The sequence below is a fragment of the Equus caballus genome, chromosome 24, assembly GCF_041296265.1.
Source record: "Equus caballus isolate H_3958 breed thoroughbred chromosome 24, TB-T2T, whole genome shotgun sequence".
In the NCBI taxonomy this organism is placed as follows: Eukaryota; Metazoa; Chordata; class Mammalia; order Perissodactyla; family Equidae; genus Equus; species Equus caballus.
Window position 1 is genome coordinate 9,551,540 of NC_091707.1, and position 22,680 is coordinate 9,574,219.

Sequence of the window (22,680 nt, forward strand, 5' to 3'; positions counted from 1 at the left end):
GCCAGAACCACTCGTCAGAAACTCCGGAATCACAGGCCGGGCATTCTGGAACCACCTCTCAGAGGTGCCAGAACCACATGCCGGACACTCCGGAATCACCTGCCGGGCATGCTGGAACCACGTGCTGGACATGCCGGAACCACCTGCCGGACATGCCGGAACCACCTTCGGGACATTCCGGAACCACCGGCTCAACTCGCCGGAACCGTTGCCGGACATGCAAAATCACCTGCCGGCTACGCCAGAAACACTTGGCGAACACTCCGGTATCACCTGCCGGACATGCCGGAACCACCGGCTCGACTCGCCGGAACCATTGCCGGACATGCAAAATCACCTGCCGGCTACGCCAGAATCACTTGGCGAACTCTCCGGAATCACCTGCCGGGCATGGCGGAACCACCTCTCAGACATGCCGGAACCACATGCCAATGACTCCGGAAGCACCTGCCGAGCACGCCAGAACCACCTGCTCGACTCGCCAAAACCACCAGCTGGACACGCCAAAATCACCTGCCGGCTACGCCACAACCATTTGGTGAACTCTTCGGAATCACCTGCCCGGCTGGCTGGAACCACCTGCTGGTCACGCCGACATCACCTGCCAGCTTTGCCAGGACCACTTGGCGGACACCATGGAAATACCCGTCGGGCCGGCCGGAACCACCTCTCAGACGTGCCAGAACCATGTGCCTGAGATGCCGGAACCACAGCGCGAACAGACCGAAACCACCTGCCGGACCCGCCTGTACCACCTGCCGAGCACGCCGGAACCACCTACTCGACTCGCCGGAACCACCTACCTGACACGCTAAAGTCACCTGCCGGGTATGCCACAACCCCTTGGTCGACACTCCGGAATCATCTGCCGGACATGCCAGAACCAGCTCTCAGACACACCAGAACCACGTGCCAGACACGCCGGAAGCACCTGCTGAGCATGCCTGAGCCAAATGCTCGACTTGCAAGAAACACCTGCCAGACACGCCATAATCACCTGCCGGGTACGCCAGAACCACGTTGCGGACACTCTGGAATCACCTGTCGGGCATGCCGGAACCAACTCTCAGACGTGGCAGAACCTCGTGCCGGTCACGCCAGAACCACCTGCCGGACAGACCGGAAACACCTGATGGACACGCCGGAACCACCGGCTCGACTCGCCGGAACCTCCGCCGGACATGCAAAATGACCTGCCGGCTACGCCAGAACCACTTGGCGAACACTCCGGAATCACCTGTCGGGCATGCCGGAAACACCTCTCAGACTTGCCAGAACCAAGTTCCGGACACGCCGGTACCACCTGCCGAGTATGCCGGAACCACCTGATCCACTCCCCAAAACCACCTGCTGGATACGCCAGAATCACCTGCCGGCTACGCCAGAACCACTCGGCAGACACTCCATAACCAACTGCCGGGCATGCCGGAACCACCTCTCAGAGGCGCCAGAACCACATGACGGACACTCCGGAATCACCTGCCGGGCATGCCGGAACCATCTCTCAGACGTGCCAGAACCATGTTCCGGACATGCCGGAACCACCTGCCGAGCTCGCCGGAACCACCTGCTGGACACGCCAAAATCACCTGCCGGCTACGCCAGAACCACTCGGCAGACACTCCGGAATCACATGCCGGGCATTCCGGAACCACCTCTCACAGGTGCCAGAACCAAATGCTGGACACTCAGGTATCACCTGCCGGGCATGCCGGAACCACCTCTCAGAGGTGCCAGAACCACATGCCGGACACTCCTTAATCACCTGCCGGGCATGCCGGAACCACCTCTCAGAGGTGCCAGAACCACATGCCGGACACTCCCGAATCAACTGCCGGGCATGCCGGAACCATCTGTCAGACGTGCCAGAACCATGTGCCTGAGATGCCGGAACCACACCCCAAACAGACGAAACCACCTGCCAGACCCGCCTGAACCACCTGCCGAGCACGCCGGAACCACCTACTCGACTCGCTGGAACCACCTACCTGACACGCTAAAATCAACTGCCGGGTATGCCACAACCACTTGGTGGACACTCCGGAATCATCTGCCGGACATGCCAGAACCAGCTCTCAGACACACCGGAACCACGTGCCAGACATGCCGGAAGCACCTGCTGAGCATGCCTGAGCCAAATGCTCGACTTGCAAGAAGCACCTGCCAGACACGCCAAAATCACCTGCCGGGTACGACAGAACCACGTGGCGGACACTCCGGAATCCACTGTCGGGCATGCCGGAACCAACTCTCAGACGTGCCAGAACCTCGTGCCGGTCACACCAGAACCACCTGCCGAGTATGCTGGAGCCACCTGATCCTCTCCCCAGAACCACCTGCTGGACACGCCAGAATCACCTGCCGGCTACGCCAGAACCACTCGGCAGACACTCCGGAACCACCTGCCGAGCATGCCGGAACCACCTCTCAGAGGTGCCAGAACCACATGCCGGACAATCCGGAATCACCTGCCGGGCATGCTGGAACCATCTCTCAGATGGGCCAGAACCATGTTCCGGACACGCCGGTACCACCTGCCGAGCTCACCGGAACCACCTGCTGGACACGCCAAAATCATGTGCCGGCTACGCCAGAACCACTCGGCAGACACTCCGGAATCACCTGCCGGGCTGGCTGGAACCACCTGCCGGTCACGCAAACATCACCTTTCAGCTACGCCGGAACCACTTGGCGGTCACTCCGGAATCACCTGTCGGGCCGGCCACAACCTCATCTCAGACGTGCCAGAACCATGTGCCTGAGATGCCGGAACCACTCCCCGAACAGACCGAAACCACCTGCCAGACCCGCCTGAACCCCCTGGCGAGCACGCCTGATCCACCTGCTCAACTAGCCGGAACCAACTTCCTGACACGCCAAAATCACCTGCCGGCTACGCCACAACCATTTGGTGAACTCTTCGGAATCACCTGCCGGGCTGGCTCCAGAACCACTCGGCAGACACTCCGGAACCACCTGCCGGGCATGCCGGAACCACCTCTCAGACATGCCGGAACCACATGCCAATGACACTGGAAGCACCTGCCGAGCACGCCAGAACCACCTGCTCGACTCGCCAAAACCACCTGCTGGACACGCCAAAATCACCTGCCGGCTACGCCACAACCATTTGGTGAACGCTTCGGAATCACCTGCCGGGCTGGCTGGAACCACCTGCCGGTCACGCCAATATCACCTGCCAGCTATGCCAGAACCACTTGGCGGACACCATAGAAACACCTGTCGGGCCGGCCGGAACCACCTCTCAGACGTGCCAGAACCATGAGCCTGAGATGCTGGAACCACTCCCCGAACAGACCGAAACCACCTGCCAGACCTGCCTGAAGCCCTTGGCAAGCACGCCTGATCCACCTGCTCAACTAGCTGGAACCAACTTCCTGACACGCCAAAATCACCTCCCAGGTATACAAGAACCACTTGGTGGACACTCCGGAATCATCTGCCGGAGATGCCAGAACCAGCTCTCAGACACACCAGAACCACGTGCCAGAGATGCCGGAAGCACCAGCTGAGCATGCCTGAGCCACCTGCTCGACTCGCAAGATACACCTGTCGGACATGCCAAAATCACCTGCCGGGTACGCAAGAAACACTGGGCGGACGCTCCGGAATCACCTGTCGGGCGTGCCGGAACCACCTCTCAGACTTGCCAGAACCATGTTCTGGACACGCCGGTACCGCCTGCTGAGTATGCCGGAACGAGCTGATCCACTCCCCAGATCCACCTAGTGGACACGCCAAAATCAACTGCCTGCTACGCCAAAACCTCTCGGCAGACACTCCAGAATCACAGGCCAGGCATTCCGGAACCACCTCTCAGAGGTGCCAGAACCAAATGCCGGAGACTCCGGTACACCTGCCGGGCATGCCGGAACCACCTCTCAGAGGTGCCAGAACCACATGCCGGACACTCCAGAATCACCTGCAGGGCATGCTGGAACCACGTGCTGGACATGCCGGAACCACCTGCCGGACATGCCGGAACCACCTGCCGGACATTCCGGAACCACCGGCTCGACTCGCCGGAACCATTGCCGGACATGCAAAATCACCTGCCGGCTACGCCAGAACCACTTGGCGAACACTCCGGTATCACCTGCCTGGCATGCCGGAGCCACCTCTCAGAGGTGCCAGAACCACATGCCGGACACTCCGGAATCACCTGCCGGGCATGCCGGAACCACCTGCCGGACATGCCGGAACCACCGGCTCGACTCGCCGGAACCATTGCCGGACATGCAAAATCACCTGCCGGCTACGCCAGAACCACTTGGCGAACACTCCGGAATCACCTGCCGGGCATGGCGGAACCACCTCTCAGACATGCCGGAACCACATTCAAGTGACACCGGAAGCACCTGCCGAGCACGCCAGAACCACCTGCTCGACTCGCCAAATCCACCTGCTGGACACGCCAAAATCACCTGGCGGCTACGCCACAACCATTTGGTGAACGCTTCGGAATCACCTGCCGGGCTGGCTGGAACCACCTGCCGGTCACGCCAACATCACCTGCCAGCTATGCCAGAACCACTTGGCTGACACCATGGAAACACCTTTCGGGCCGGCCGGAACCACCTCTCAGACGTGCCAGAACCATGTTCCGGACACGCCGGTACGACCTGCCGAGTATGCCAGAACCACCTGATCCACTCCCCAGAACCACCTGCTGGATACGCCTGAATCACCTGCCGGCTACTCCAGAACCACTCGGCAGACACTCCGTAACCAACTGCTGGGCATGCCGGAACCACCTCTCAGAGGTGCCAGACCCACATGCCGGACACTCCGGAATCACCTGCCGGGCATGCCGGAACCATCTCTCAGACTTGCCAGAACCATGTTCCGGACATGCCGGAACCACCTGCCGAGCTTGCCGGAACCACCTGCTGGACACGCCAAAATCACCTGCTGGCTACGCCAGAACCACTCGGCAGACACTCGGGAATCACATGCCACGCATTCCGGAACCACCTCTCAGAGGTACCAGAACCAAATGCCGGACACTCCGGAATCACCTGCCGGGCATGCCCGAACCACCTCTCAGAGGTGCCAGAACCACATGCCGGAGACTCCCGAATCACATGCCGGTCATGCCGGAACCATCTGTCAGACGTGCCAGAACCATGTGCCTGAGATGCCGGAACCACACCCCGAACAGACGAAACCACCTGCCAGACCGGCCTGAAGCACCTGCCGAGCACGCCGGAACCACCTACTCGACTCGCTGGAACCACCTACCTGACACGCTAAAATCACCTGCCGGGTATGCCACAACCACTTGGTGGACACTCCGGAATCATCTGCCGGACATGCCAGAACCAGCTCTCAGACACACCAGAACCACGTGCCAGATATGCCGGAAGCACCTGCTGAGCATGCCTGAGCCAAATGCTCGACTTGCAAGAAGCACCTGCCAGACACGCCAAAATCACCTGCCGGGTACGCCAGAACCATGTGGCGGACACTCCGGAATCACCTGTCGGGCCTGCCGGAACCAACTCTCAGACGTGCCAGAACCTCGTGCCGGTCACGCCAGAACCACCTGCCGGACAGACCGGAAACACCTGCTGGATACGCCGCAACCACCGGCTCGACTCGCCGGAACCACCGCCGGACATGCAAAATGACCTGCCGGCTATGCCAGAACCACTTGGCGAACACTCCGGAATCACCTGACGGGCATGCCGGAACCACCTATCAGAGGTGCCAGAACCAAATGCCGGACACTCCGTAATCACCTGCCGGGCATGCCGGAACCACCTCTCAGAGGTGCCCGAACCACATGCCGGACACTCCGGAATCACCTGCCTGGCATGACGGAACCATCTCTCAGACATGCCAGAACCTTGTTCCGGACACGCTGGTACCACCTGCTGAGCTCGCCGGAACCACCTGCTGGACACGCCAAAATCACCTGCCGGCTACGCAAGAACCACTCGGCAGACACTCCGGAATCACCTGCCGGGCTGGCTGGAACCACCTGCCGGTCACGCCAACATCACCTTTCAGCTACGCCGGAACCACTTGGCGGACACTCCGGAAACACCTGTCGGGCCGGCCGGAACTACCTCTCAGACGTGCCAGAACCCTGTGCCTGAGATGCCGGAACCACACCCCGAACAGACCGAAACCACGTACCAGACCCGCATGAACCCCCTGGCGAGCACGCCTGATCCACCTGCTCAACTAGCCGGAACCAACTTCCTGACACGCCAAAATCACCTGCCCGGTATACAAGAACCACTGGGTGGACACTCCGGAATCATCTGCCGGACATGCCAGAACCAGCTCTCAGACACACCAGAACCACGTGCCAGAGACGCCGGAAGCACCAGCAGAGCATGCCTGAGCCACCTGCTCGACTCGCAAGAAACACCTGTCGGACATGCCTGAATCACCTGCCGGGTACGCCAGAAACACTGGGCGGACGCTCCCTAATCACCTGTCGGGCGTGCCAGAACCACCTCTCAGACTTTCCAGAACCATGTTCTGGACACGCCGGTACCACCTGCCGAGTATGCCGGAACCAGCTGATCCACTCCCCAGAACCACCTAGTGGACATGCCAAAATCAACTGCCGGCTACGCCGGAACCACCGGCTCGACTCGCCGGAACCACCGCCGGACATGCAAAATGACCTGCCGGCTACGCCAGAACCACTTGGCGAACACTCCGGAATCACCTGTAGGGCATGCCGGAACCGCCTCTCAGACTTGCCAGAACCATGTGCCTGAGATGCCGGAACCACACCCCGAACAGACCGAAACCACCTGCCAGACCTGCCTGAACCACATGCCGAGCACGCTGGAACCACCTACACGACTCGCTGGAACCATCTACCTGACACGCTAAAATCACCTGCCGGGTATGCCACAACCACTTGGTGGACACTCCGGAATCATCTGCCGGACATGCCAGAACCAGCTCTCAGACACACCAGAACCACGTGCCAGACACGCCGGAAGCACCTGCTGAGCATGCCTGAGCCAAATGCTCGACTTGCAAGAAACACCTGCCAGACACGCCAAAATCACCTGCCGGGTACGCCAGAACCACGTGGCGGGCACTCCGGAATCACCTGTCGGGCATGCCGGAACCAACTCTCAGACGTGCCAGAACCTCATGCCGGTCACGGCAGAACCACCTGCCGAGTATGCTGGAACCACCTGATCCTCTCCCCAGAACCACCTGCTGGACACGCCAGAATCACCTGCCGACTACGCCAGAACCACTCGGCAGACACTCCGGAACCACCTGCCGGGCATGCCGGACCCACATCTCAGAGGTGCCAGAACCACATCCCGGACACTCCGGAATCACCTGCCGGGCATGCCGGAACCACCTCTCAGAGGTGGAAGAACCACATGCCGGACACTCCGGAATCACCTGCAGGGCACGCTGGAACCACATGCTGGACATGCCGGAACCACCTGCCGGACATGCCGGAACCACCTGCCGGACATTCCGGAACCACCGGCTCGACTCGCCGGAACCATTGCCGGACATGCAAAATCACCTGCCGGCTACGCCAGAACCACTTGGCGAACACTCCGGTATCACCTGCCGGGCATGCCGGAACCACCTGCCGGACATGCCGGAACCAGATGCCGGACATGCCGGAACCACCGGCTCGACTCGCCGGAACCATTGCCGGACATGCAAAATCACCTGCCGGCTACGCCAGAACCACTTGGCGAACAATCCGGAATCACCTGCCGGGCATGCAAAATGACCTGCCTCTCAGACATGCCGGAACCACATGCCAATGACTCCGGAAGCACCTGCCGAGCACGCCAGAACCACCTGCTCGACTCGCCAAAACCACCTGCTGGACACGCCAAAATCACCTGCCGGCTACGCCACAACCATTTGGTGAACTCTTCGGAATCACCTGCCGGGCTGGCTGGAACCACCTGCCGGTCACACCAATATCACCTGCCAGCTATGCCAGAACCACTTGGCGGACACCATGGAAACACCTGTCGGGCCGGCCGGAACCACCTGTCAGACGTGCCAGAACCATGTGCCTGAGATGCCAGAACCACACCCCGAAGAGACCGAAACCACCTGCCAGACCCGCCTGAACCACCTGCCGAGCATGCTGGAACCACCTACTCGACTCGCTGGAACCACCTACCTGTCACGCTAAAATCACCTGCCGGGTATGCCACAACCACTTTGTGGACACTCCAGAAAAATCTGCCGGACATGCCAGAACCAACTCTCAGACACACCAGAACCACGTGACAGACACGCCGGAAGCACCTGCTGAGCATGCCTGAGCCAAATGCTCGACTTACAAGAAACACCTGCCAGACACGCCAAAATCACCTGCCGGGTACGCCAGAACCACGTGGCGGACACTCCGGAATCACCTGTCGGGCATGCCGAAACCAACTCTCAGACGTGCCAGAACCTCGTGCCGGTCACGCCAGAACCACCTGCCGGACAGACCAGAAACACTTGCTGGACACTCCGGAACCACCGGCTCAACTCGCCGGAACCACCGCCGGACATGCAAAATGACCTGCCGGCTACGCCAGAACCACTTGGCGAACACTCCGGAATCACCTGTAGGGCATGCCGGAACCACCTCTCAGACTTGCCAGAACCAAGTTCCGGACACGCCGGTACCACCTGTCAAGTATGCCGGAACCACCTGATCCACTCCCCAAAACTACCTGCTGGATACGCCAGAATCACCTGCCGGCTATGCCAGAACCACTCGGCAGACACTCCATAACCAACTGCCGGGCATGCCGGAACCACATCTCAGAGGTGCCAGAACCACATGACGGACACTCCGGAATCACCTGCCGGGCATGCCGGAACCATCTCTCAGACGTGCCAGAACCATATCCCGGACATGCCGGAACCACCTGCCGAGCTCGCCGGAACCACCTGCTGGACATGCCAAAATCACCTGCCGGCTACGCCAGAACCACTCGGCAGACACTCCGGAATCACATGCCGGGCATTCCGGAACCACCTCTCACACGGGCCAGAACCAAATGCTGGACACTCCGGTATCACCTGCCGGGCATGCCGGAACCACCTCTCAGAGGTGCCAGAACCACATGCCGGACACTCCGGAATCACCTGCCGAGCATGCCGGAACCACCTGCTGGACATGCCGGAACCACCGGCTCGACTAGCCGTAACCATTGCCGGACATGCAAAATCACCTGCCGGCTACGCCAGAACCACTTGGCGAACACTCCGGAATCACCTGCCGGGCATGGCGGAACCACCTCTCAGACATGCTGGAACCACATGCCAATGACACCGGAAGCACCTGCCAAGAACGCCAGAACCACCTGCTCGACTCGCCAAAACCACCTGCTGGACACAAGAAAATCACCTGCCGGCTACGCCACAACCATTTGTTGAACTCTTCGGAATCACCTGCCGGGCTTGCTGGAACCACCTGCCGGTCACGCCAATATCACCTGCCAGCTATGCCAGAACCACTTGGCGGACACCATGGAATCACCTGTCGAGCATGCCGGAACCGCCTCTCAGACTTGCCAGAACCATGTTCCTTACACGCCGGTACCACCTGCCGAGTATGCAGGAACCAACTGCTCCACTCCCCAGAACCACCAGCTGGATACGCCTGAATCACCTGCCGACTACGCCAGAACCACTCGGCAGACACTCCGGAACCACCTGCCGGGCATGCCGGAACCACCTCTCAGAGGTTCCAGAACCACTTGCCGAACACTCCAGAATCACCTGCCTGGCATGCCGGAACCACCTCTCAGAGGTGCCAGAACCACATGCCGGACACTCCAGAATCACCTGCCGGGCATGCCGGAACCATCTCTCAGACGTGCCAGAACCATGTTCCGGACACGCTGGTACCACCTGCCGAGCTCGCCGGAACCACCTGCTGGACACGCCAAAATCATGTGCCGGCTACACCAGAACCACACGGCAGACACTCCGGAATCACCTGCCGGGCAGGCTGGACCACCTGCCGGTCACGCCAATATCACCTGCCAGCTGTGCCAGAACCACTTGGCGGACACCATGGAAACACCTGTCGGGCCGGCAGGAATCACCTCTCAGACGTGCCAGAACCATGAGCCTGAGATGGCGGAACCACTCCCCGAAGAGACCGAAACCACCTGCCAGACCCGCCTGAAGCCCCTGGCAAGCACGCCTGATCCACCTGCTCAACTAGCCGGAACCAACTTCCTGACACGCCAAAATCACCTGCCAGGTATACCAGAACCACTTGGTGGACACTCCGGTATCATCTGCCGGACATGCCAGAACCAGCTCTCAGACACACCAGAACCACGTGCCAGAGACGCCGGAAGCACCAGCTGAGCATGCCTCAGCCTCCTGCTCGACTCGCAAGATACACCTGTCGGACATGCCAAAATCACCTGACGGGTACGCCAGAAACACTGGGCGGACGCTCCGGAATCACCTGTCGGGCGTGCCGGAACCACCTCTCAGACTTGCCAGAACCATGTTCTGGACACGCCGGTACCACCTGCCGAGTATGCCGGGACCAGCTGATCCACTCCCCAGAACCACCTAGTGGACATGCCAAAATCAACTGCCGGCTACGCCGGAACCACCGGCTCGACTCGCCGGAACCACCGCCAGACATGCAAAATGACCTGCCGGCTACGCCAGAACCACTTGGCGAACACTCCGGAATCACCTGTAGGGCATGCCGGAACCGCCTCTCAGACTTGCCAGAACCATGTGCCTGAGATGCCGGAACCACACCCCGAACAGACCGAAACCACCTGCCAGACCTGCCTGAACCACATGCCGAGCACGCTGGAACCACCTACACGACTCGCTGGAACCATCTACCTGACACGCTAAAATCACCTTCCGGGTATGCCACAACCACTTGGTGGACACTCCGGAATCATCTGCCGGACATGCCAGAACCAGCTCTCAGACACACCAGAACCACGTGCCAGACACGCCGGAAGCACCTGCTGAGCATGCCTGAGCCAAATGCTCGACTTGCAAGAAACACCTGCCAGACACGCCAAAATCACCTGCCGGGTACGCCAGAACCACGTGGCGGGCACTCCGGAATCACCTGTCGGGCATGCCGGAACCAACTCTCAGACGTGCCAGAACCTCATGCCGGTCACGGCAGAACCACCTGCCGAGTATGCTGGAACCACCTGATCCTCTCCCCAGAACCACCTGCTGGACACGCCAGAATCACCTGCCGACTACGCCAGAACCACTCGGCAGACACTCCGGAACCACCTGCCGGGCATGCCGGACCCACATCTCAGAGGTGCCAGAACCACATCCCGGACACTCCGGAATCACCTGCCGGGCATGCCGGAACCACCTCTCAGAGGTGGAAGAACCACATGCCGGACACTCCGGAATCACCTGCAGGGCACGCTGGAACCACATGCTGGACATGCCGGAACCACCTGCCGGACATGCCGGAACCACCTGCCGGACATTCCGGAACCACCGGCTCGACTCGCCGGAACCATTGCCGGACATGCAAAATCACCTGCCGGCTACGCCAGAACCACTTGGCGAACACTCCGGTATCACCTGCCGGGCATGCCGGAACCACCTGCCGGACATGCCGGAACCAGATGCCGGACATGCCGGAACCACCGGCTCGACTCGCCGGAACCATTGCCGGACATGCAAAATCACCTGCCGGCTACGCCAGAACCACTTGGCGGACACCATGGAAACACCTGTCGGGCCGGCCGGAACCACCTATCAGACGTGCCAGAACCATGTGCCTGAGATGCCGGAACCACACCCCGAACAGAAGAAACCACCTGCCAGACCCGCCTGAACCACCTGCCAAGCACTCCGGAACCACCTACTCGACTCGCTGGAACCACCTACCTGACACGCTAAAATCACCTGCCGGGTATGCCACAACCACTTGTTGGACACTCCGGAATCATCTGCCGGACATGCCAGAACCAGCTCTCAGACTCACCAGAACCACGTGCCGGACACGCCGGAAGCACCTGCTGAGCATGCCTGAGCCAAATGCTCGACTTGCAAGAAACACCTGCCAGACACGCCAAAATCACCTGCCGGGTACGCCAGAACCACGTTGCGGACACTCCGGAATCACCTGTCGGGCATGCCGGAACCAAATCTCAGACGTGACAGAACCTCGTGCCGGTCACGCCAGAACCACCTGCCGGACACGCCAGAACCAGCGGCTCGACTCGCCGGAACCACCGCCGGACATGCAAAATGACCTGCCGGCTACGCCAGAACCACTTGGCGAACACTCCGGAATCACATGTCGGGCATGCCGGAACCGCCTCTCAGACTTGCCAGAACCATGTTCCGGACACGCTGGTACCACCTGCCGAGTATGCCAGAACCACCTGATCCACTCCCCAGAACCACCTGCTGGACACGCCAGAATCACCTGCCGACTACGCCAGAACCACTCGGCAGACACTCCGGAACCACCTGCCGGGCATGCCCAAACCACCTCTCAGAGGTGCCAGAACCACATGCCGAACACTCCTGAATCACCTGCCGGGCATGCCGGAACCACCTCTCAGAGGTGCCAGAACCACATGCCGGACACTCCCGAATCACCTGCCGGGCATGCCGGAACCATCTCTCAGACGTGCCAGAACCATGATCCGGACACGCTGGTACCACCTGCCGAGCTCGCTGGAACCACCTGCTGGACACGCCAAAATCACCTGCAAGCTACGCCAGAACCACACGGCAGACACTCCGGAATCACATGCCAGGCATTCCGGAACCACCTCTCACAGGTGCCAGAACCAAATGCCGGAGACTCCAGTATCACCTGCCGGGCATGCTGGAACCACCTCTCAGAGGTGCCAGAACCACATGCCGGACACTCCGGAATCACCTGCCGGGCATGCCGGAACCACCTGCTGGACATGCAGGAATCACCTGCCGGAAATGCCGGAACCACCGGCTCGACTCGCCGGAACCATTGCCGGACATGCAAAATCACCTGCCGGCTACGCCAGAACCACTTGGCGAACACTCCGGAATCACCTGCCGGGCATGCAAAATGACCTGCCTCTCAGACATGCCGGAACCACATGCCAATGACTCCGGAAGCACCTGCCGAGCACGCCAGAACCACCTGCTCGACTCGCCAAAACCACCTGCTGAACACGCCAAAATCACCTGCCGGCTACGCCACAACCATTTGGTGAACTCTTCGGAATCACCTGCCGGGCTGTCTGGAACCACCTGCCGGTCACGCCAACATCACCTGCCAGCTATGCCAGAACCACTTGGCGGACACCATGGAAACACCTGTCGGGCCGGCCGGAACCACCTCTCAGACGTGCCAGAACCATGTGCCTGAGATGCCGGAACCACACCCCGAACAGAAGAAACCACCTGCCAGACCTGCCTCAACCACCTGCCGAGCACTCCGGAACCACCTACTCGACTCGCTGGAACCACCTACCTGACACGCTAAAATCACCTGCCGGGTACGCCAGAAACACTGGGCGGACGCTCCGGAATCACCTGTCGGGCGTGCCGGAACCACCTCTCAGACTTTCCAGAACCATGTTCTGGACACGCCGGTACCACCTGCCTAGTATGGCGGAACCAGCTGATCCACTCCCCAGAACCACCGAGTGGACACGCCAAAATCAACTGCCGGCTATGCCAGAACCACTCGGGAGACACTCCGGAATCACATGCCAGGCATTCCGGAACCACCTCTCAGAGGTGCCAGAACCAAATGCGGGAGACTCCGGTACACCTGCCGGGCATGCCGGAACCACCTCTCAGAGGTGCCAGAACCCCATGCCGGACACTCCGGAATCACCTGCAGGGCATGCTGGAACCACGTGCTGGACATGCCGGAACCACCTGCCGGACATGCCTGAACCACCTGCCGGACATTCCGGAACCACGGCTCGACTCGCCGGAACCATTGCCGGACATGCAAAATCACCTGCTGGCTATGCCAGAACCACTTGGCGAACACTCCGGTATCACCCGCCGGCCATGCTGGAACCACCTCTCAGAGGTGCCAGAACCCCATGCCGGACACTCCGGAATCACCTGCTGGGCATGCCGGAACCACCTGCCGGACATGCCGGAACCACCGGCTCGACTCGCCGGAACCATTGCCGGACATGCAAAATCACCTGCCGGCTATGCCAGAACCACTTGGGGAACACTCCGGAATCAACTGCCGGGCATGGTGGAACCACCTCTCAGACATGCCGGAACCACATGCCAATGACACCGGAAGCACCTGCCGAGCCCGCCGAAACCACCTACTCGACTCGCCAAAACCACCTGCTTTACATGCCAAAATCACCTTCCGGCTACGCCACAACCGTTTGGTGAACACTTCGGAATCACCTGCCAGGCTGGCTGGAACCACCTGCCGGTCACGCCAACATCACCTGCCAGCTATGCCAGAACCACTTGGCGGACACCATGAAAACACCTGTCGGGCCGGCCGGAACCACCTATCAGACGTGCCAGAACCATGTGCCTGAGATGCCGGAACCACACACCGAACAGAAGAAACCACCTGCCAGACCCGCCTGAACCACCTGCCGAGCACTCCGGAACCACATACTCGACTCGCTGGAACCACCTACCTGACACGCTAAAATCACCTGCCGGGTATGCCAAAACCACTTGGTGGACACTCCGGAATCATCTGCCGGACATGCCAGAACCAGCTCTCAGACTCACCAGAACCACGTGCCAGACACGCCGGAAGCACCTGCTGAGCATGCCTGAGCCAAATGCTCGACTTGCAAGAAACACCTGCCAGACACGCCAAAATCACCTGCCGGGTACGCCAGAACCACGTTGCGGACACTCCGGAATCACCTGTCGGGCATGCCCAAACCACCTCTCAGAGGTGCCAGAACCACATGCCGAACACTCCAGAATCACCTGCCGGGAATTCCGGAAGCACCTCTCAGAGGTGCCAGAACCACATGCCGGACACTCCCGAATCACCTGCCGGGCATGCCGGAACCATCTCTCAGACGTTCCAGAACCATGATCCGGACACGCTGGTACCACTGCCGAGCTCGCTGGAACCACCTGCTGGACACGCCAAAATCACCTGCCAGCTACGCCAGAACCACACGGCAGACACACCGGAATCACATGCCAGGCATTCCGGAACCACCTCTCACAGGTGCCAGAACCAAATGCCGGAGACTCCGGTATCACCTGCCGGGCATGCTGGAACCACCTCTCAGAGGTGCCGGAACCACATGCCGGACACTCCCCAATCACCTGCCGGGCATGCCGGAACCACCTCTCAGACTTGCCACAACCAAGTTCCGTACACGCCGGTACCACCTGCCGAGTATGCCGGAACCACCTGATCCACTCCCCAGAACCACATGCCGAACACTCCAGAATCAACTGCCTGGCATGCCGGAACCACCTCTCAGAGGTGCCAGAACCACATGCCGGACACTCCCGAATCACCTGCCGGGCATGCCGGAACCATCTCTCAGACGTGCCAGAACCATGTTCCGGACACGCTGGTACCACCTGCCGAGCTCGCCGGAACCACCTGCTGGACACGCCAAAATCACCTGCCAGCTACGCCAGAACCACACGGCAGACACTCCGGAATCACCTGCCGGGCTGGCTGGAACCACCTGCTGGTCACGCCAATATCACCTGCCAGCTGTGCCAGAACCTCTTGGCGGACACCATGGAAACACCTGTCGGGCCGGCCGGAACCACCTCTCAGACGTGCCAGAACCATGAGCCTGAGATGGCGGAACCACTCCCCGAACAGACCGAAACCACCTGCCAGACCAGCCTGAAGCCCCTGGCAAGCACGCCTGATCCACCTGCTCAACTAGCCGAAACCAACTTCCTGACACGCCAAAATCACCTGCCAGGTATACCAGAACCACTTGGTGGACACTCCGGAATCATCTGCCGGACATGCCAGAACCAGCTCTCTGAAACACCAGAACCACGTGCCAGAGACGCCGGAAGCACCAGCTGAGCATGCCTGAGCCACCTGCTCGACTCGCAAGATACACTTGTCGGACATGCCAAAATCACCTGCTGGGTACGCCAGAAACACTGGGCGGACGCTCCGGGATCACCTGTCGGGCGTGCCGGAACCACCTCTCAGACTTGCCAGAACCATGTTCTGGACACGCCGGTACCACGTGCCGAGTATGCCGGAACCAGCTGATCCACTCCCCAGAACCACCTGCTGGATACGCCAGAATCACCTGCCGGCTACTCCAGAACCACTTGGCAGACACTCCGTAACCAACTGCCGGGCATGCCGGAACCACCTCTCAGAGGTGCCAGAACCACATGCCGGACACTCCCGAATCACCTGCCGGGCATGCCGGACCCATCTGTCAGACGTGCCAGAACCTTGTGCCTGAGATGCCGGAACCACACCCCGAACAGAGGAAACCACCTGCCAGACCCGCCTGAACCACCTTCCGAGCACGCCGGAACCACCTACTCGACTCGCTGTAACCACCTACCTGACACGCTAAAATCACCTGCCGGGTATGCCACAACCACTTGGTGGACACTCCGGAATCATCTGCCGGACATGCCAGAACCAGCTCTCAGACACACCAGAACCACGTGCCGAGCATGCCGGAAGCACCTGCTGAGCATGCCTGAGCCAAATGCTCGACTTGCAAGAAGCACCTGCCAGACACGCCAAAATCACCTGCCGGGTACGACAGAACCATGTGGCGGACACTCCGGAATCCACTGTCGGGCATGCCGGAACCAACTCTAAGACGTGCCAGAACCTCGTGCCGGTCACGCCAGAACCACCTGCCGAGTATGCTGGAACCACCTGATCCTCTCCCCAGAACCACCTGCTGGACACGCCAGAATCACCTGCCGGCTACGCCAGAACCAATCGGGAGACACTCCGGAACCACCTGCCGAGCATGCCGGAACCACCTCTCAGAGGTGCCAGAACCACATGCCGGACTCTCCGGAATCACCTGCCGGGCATGCCGGAACCATCTCTCAGATGTGCCACAACCATGTTCCGGACACGCCGGTACCACCTGCCGAGCTCGCCGGAACCACCTGCTGGACACGCCAAAATCATGTGCCGGCTACGCCAGAACCACTCGGCAGACACTCCGGAATCACCTGCCGGGCTGGCTGGAACCACCTGCCGGTCACGCCAACATCACCTTTCAGCTACGCCAGAACCACTTGGCGGACACTCCAGAATCACCTGTCGGGCCGGCCACAACCTCATCTCAGACGTGCCAGAACCATGTGCCAGAGATGCCGGAACCACTCCCCGAACAGACCGAAACCACCTGCCAGACCCGCCTGAACCCCCTGGCGAGCACGCCTGATCCACCTGCTCAACTAGCCGGAACCAACTTCCTGACACGCCAAAATCGCCTGACAGGTATACCAGAACCACTTGGTGGACACTCCGGAATCATCTGCCAGACATGCCAGAACCAGCTCTCAGACACAGCACAACCACGTGCCAGAGACGCCGGAAGCACCAGCTGAGCATGCCTGAGCCACCTGCTCGACTTGCAAGAAACACCTGTCGGACATGCCAAAATCACCTGCCGGGTACGCCAGAAACACTGGGCGGACGCTCCGGAATCACCTGTCGGGCGTTCCGGAACCACCTCTCAGACTTGCCAGAACCATGTTCTGGACACGCCGGTACAACCTGCCGAGTATGCCGGAACCAGCTGATCCACTCCCCACAACCACCTAGTGGACACGCCAAAATCAACTGCCGGCTACGCCAGAACCACTCGGCAGACACTCCGGAATCACAGGCCAGGCATTCCGGAACCACCTCTCAGAGGTGCCAGAGCCAAATGCCGGAGACTCCGGTATCACCTGCCGGGCATGCCGGAACCACCTCTCAGAGGTGCCAGAACCACATGCCGGACACTCCGGAATCACCTGCCGGGCATGCTGGAACCACATGCCGGACACTCCGGAATCACCTGCCGGGCATGCCGGAACCACCTGCCGGACATGCCGGAACCACCGGCTCGACTCGCCGGAACCATTGCCGGACATGCAAAATCACCTGCCGGCTATGCCAGAAACATTTGGGGAACACTCCGGAATCACCTGCCGGGCATGGCGGAACCACCTCTCAGACATGCCGGAACCACATGCCAATGACACCGGAAGCACCTGCCGAGCACGCCAGAACCACCTGATCGACTCACCAAAACCACCTGCTGGACATGCCAAAATCACCTTCCGGCTACGCCACAACCATTTGGTGAACACTTCGGAATCACCTGCCGGGCTGGCTGGAACCACCTGCCGGTCACGCCAACATCACCTGCCAGCTATGCCAGAACCACTTGGCGGACACCATGGAAACACCTGTCGGGCCGGCCGGAACCACCTATCAGACGTGCCAGAACCATGTGCCTGAGATGCCGGAACCACACCCCGAACAGAAGAAACCACCTGCCAGACCTGCCTCAACCACCTGCCGAGCACTCCGGAACCACCTACTCGACTCGCTGGAACCACCTACCTGACACGCTAAAATCACCTGCCGGGTACGCCAGAAACACTGGGCGGACGCTCCGGAATCACCTGTCGGGCGTGCCGGAACCACCTCTCAGACTTTCCAGAACCATGTTCTGGACACGCCGGTACCACCTGCCTAGTATGGCGGAACCAGCTGATCCACTCCCCAGAACCACCGAGTGGACACGCCAAAATCAACTGCCGGCTATGCCAGACCCACTCGGCAGACACTCCGGAATCACATGCCAGGCATTCCGGAACCACCTCTCAGAGGTGCCAGAACCAAATGCGGGAGACTCCGGTACACCTGCCGGGCATGCCGGAACCACCTCTCAGAGGTGCCAGAACCCCATGCCGGACACTCCGGAATCACCTGCAGGGCATGCTGGAACCACGTGCTGGACATGCCGGAACCACCTGCCGGACATGCCTGAACCACCTGCCGGACATTCCGGAACCACGGCTCGACTCGCCGGAACCATTGCCGGACATGCAAAATCACCTGCTGGCTATGCCAGAACCACTTGGCGAACACTCCGGTATCACCCGCCGGCCATGCTGGAACCACCTCTCAGAGGTGCCAGAACCCCATGCCGGACACTCCGGAATCACCTGCTGGGCATGCCGGAACCACCTGCCGGACATGCCGGAACCACCGGCTCGACTCGCCGGAACCATTGCCGGACATGCAAAATCACCTGCCGGCTATGCCAGAACCACTTGGGGAACACTCCGGAATCAACTGCCGGGCATGGCGGAACCACCTCTCAGACATGCCGGAACCACATGCCAATGACACCGGAAGCACCTGCCGAGCCCGCCGAAACCACCTACTCGACTCGCCAAAACCACCTGCTTTACATGCCAAAATCACCTTCCGGCTACGCCACAACCATTTGGTGAACACTTCGGAATCACCTGCCAGGCTGGCTGGAACCACCTGCCGGTCACGCCAACATCACCTGCCAGCTATGCCAGAACCACTTGGCGGACACCATGAAAACACCTGTCGGGCCGGCCGGAACCACCTATCAGACGTGCCAGAACCATGTGCCTGAGATGCCGGAACCACACACCGAACAGAAGAAACCACCTGCCAGACCCGCCTGAACCACCTGCCGAGCACTCCGGAACCACATACTCGACTCGCTGGAACCACCTACCTGACACGCTAAAATCACCTGCCGGGTATGCCAAAACCACTTGGTGGACACTCCGGAATCATCTGCCGGACATGCCAGAACCAGCTCTCAGACTCACCAGAACCACGTGCCAGACACGCCGGAAGCACCTGCTGAGCATGCCTGAGCCAAATGCTCGACTTGCAAGAAACACCTGCCAGACACGCCAAAATCACCTGCCGGGTACGCCAGAACCACGTTGCGGACACTCCGGAATCACCTGTCGGGCATGCCCAAACCACCTCTCAGAGGTGCCAGAACCACATGCCGAACACTCCAGAATCACCTGCCGGGAATTCCGGAAGCACCTCTCAGAGGTGCCAGAACCACATGCCGGACACTCCCGAATCACCTGCCGGGCATGCCGGAACCATCTCTCAGACGTTCCAGAACCATGATCCGGACACGCTGGTACCACTGCCGAGCTCGCTGGAACCACCTGCTGGACACGCCAAAATCACCTGCCAGCTACGCCAGAACCACACGGCAGACACACCGGAATCACATGCCAGGCATTCCGGAACCACCTCTCACAGGTGCCAGAACCAAATGCCGGAGACTCCGGTATCACCTGCCGGGCATGCTGGAACCACCTCTCAGAGGTGCCGGAACCACATGCCGGACACTCCCCAATCACCTGCCGGGCATGCCGGAACCACCTCTCAGACTTGCCACAACCAAGTTCCGTACACGCCGGTACCACCTGCCGAGTATGCCGGAACCACCTGATCCACTCCCCAGAACCACATGCCGAACACTCCAGAATCAACTGCCTGGCATGCCGGAACCACCTCTCAGAGGTGCCAGAACCACATGCCGGACACTCCCGAATCACCTGCCGGGCATGCCGGAACCATCTCTCAGACGTGCCAGAACCATGTTCCGGACACGCTGGTACCACCTGCCGAGCTCGCCGGAACCACCTGCTGGACACGCCAAAATCACCTGCCAGCTACGCCAGAACCACACGGCAGACACTCCGGAATCACCTGCCGGGCTGGCTGGAACCACCTGCTGGTCACGCCAATATCACCTGCCAGCTGTGCCAGAACCTCTTGGCGGACACCATGGAAACACCTGTCGGGCCGGCCGGAACCACCTCTCAGACGTGCCAGAACCATGAGCCTGAGATGGCGGAACCACTCCCCGAACAGACCGAAACCACCTGCCAGACCAGCCTGAAGCCCCTGGCAAGCACGCCTGATCCACCTGCTCAACTAGCCGAAACCAACTTCCTGACACGCCAAAATCACCTGCCAGGTATACCAGAACCACTTGGTGGACACTCCGGAATCATCTGCCGGACATGCCAGAACCAGCTCTCTGAAACACCAGAACCACGTGCCAGAGACGCCGGAAGCACCAGCTGAGCATGCCTGAGCCACCTGCTCGACTCGCAAGATACACTTGTCGGACATGCCAAAATCACCTGCTGGGTACGCCAGAAACACTGGGCGGACGCTCCGGAATCACCTGTCGGGCGTGCCGGAACCACCTCTCAGACTTGCCAGAACCATGTTCTGGACACGCCGGTACCACGTGCCGAGTATGCCGGAACCAGCTGATCCACTCCCCAGAACCACCTGCTGGATACGCCAGAATCACCTGCCGGCTACTCCAGAACCACTTGGCAGACACTCCGTAACCAACTGCCGGGCATGCCGGAACCACCTCTCAGAGGTGCCAGAACCACATGCCGGACACTCCCGAATCACCTGCCGGGCATGCCGGACCCATCTGTCAGACGTGCCAGAACCTTGTGCCTGAGATGCCGGAACCACACCCCGAACAGAGGAAACCACCTGCCAGACCCGCCTGAACCACCTTCCGAGCACGCCGGAACCACCTACTCGACTCGCTGTAACCACCTACCTGACACGCTAAAATCACCTGCCGGGTATGCCACAACCACTTGGTGGACACTCCGGAATCATCTGCCGGACATGCCAGAACCAGCTCTCAGACACACCAGAACCACGTGCCGAGCATGCCGGAAGCACCTGCTGAGCATGCCTGAGCCAAATGCTCGACTTGCAAGAAGCACCTGCCAGACACGCCAAAATCACCTGCCGGGTACGACAGAACCATGTGGCGGACACTCCGGAATCCACTGTCGGGCATGCCGGAACCAACTCTAAGACGTGCCAGAACCTCGTGCCGGTCACGCCAGAACCACCTGCCGAGTATGCTGGAACCACCTGATCCTCTCCCCAGAACCACCTGCTGGACACGCCAGAATCACCTGCCGGCTACGCCAGAACCAATCGGGAGACACTCCGGAACCACCTGCCGAGCATGCCGGAACCACCTCTCAGAGGTGCCAGAACCACATGCCGGACTCTCCGGAATCACCTGCCGGGCATGCCGGAACCATCTCTCAGATGTGCCACAACCATGTTCCGGACACGCCGGTACCACCTGCCGAGCTCGCCGGAACCACCTGCTGGACACGCCAAAATCATGTGCCGGCTACGCCAGAACCACTCGGCAGACACTCCGGAATCACCTGCCGGGCTGGCTGGAACCACCTGCCGGTCACGCCAACATCACCTTTCAGCTACGCCAGAACCACTTGGCGGACACTCCAGAATCACCTGTCGGGCCGGCCACAACCTCATCTCAGACGTGCCAGAACCATGTGCCAGAGATGCCGGAACCACTCCCCGAACAGACCGAAACCACCTGCCAGACCCGCCTGAACCCCCTGGCGAGCACGCCTGATCCACCTGCTCAACTAGCCGGAACCAACTTCCTGACACGCCAAAATCGCCTGACAGGTATACCAGAACCACTTGGTGGACACTCCGGAATCATCTGCCAGACATGCCAGAACCAGCTCTCAGACACAGCACAACCACGTGCCAGAGACGCCGGAAGCACCAGCTGAGCATGCCTGAGCCACCTGCTCGACTTGCAAGAAACACCTGTCGGACATGCCAAAATCACCTGCCGGGTACGCCAG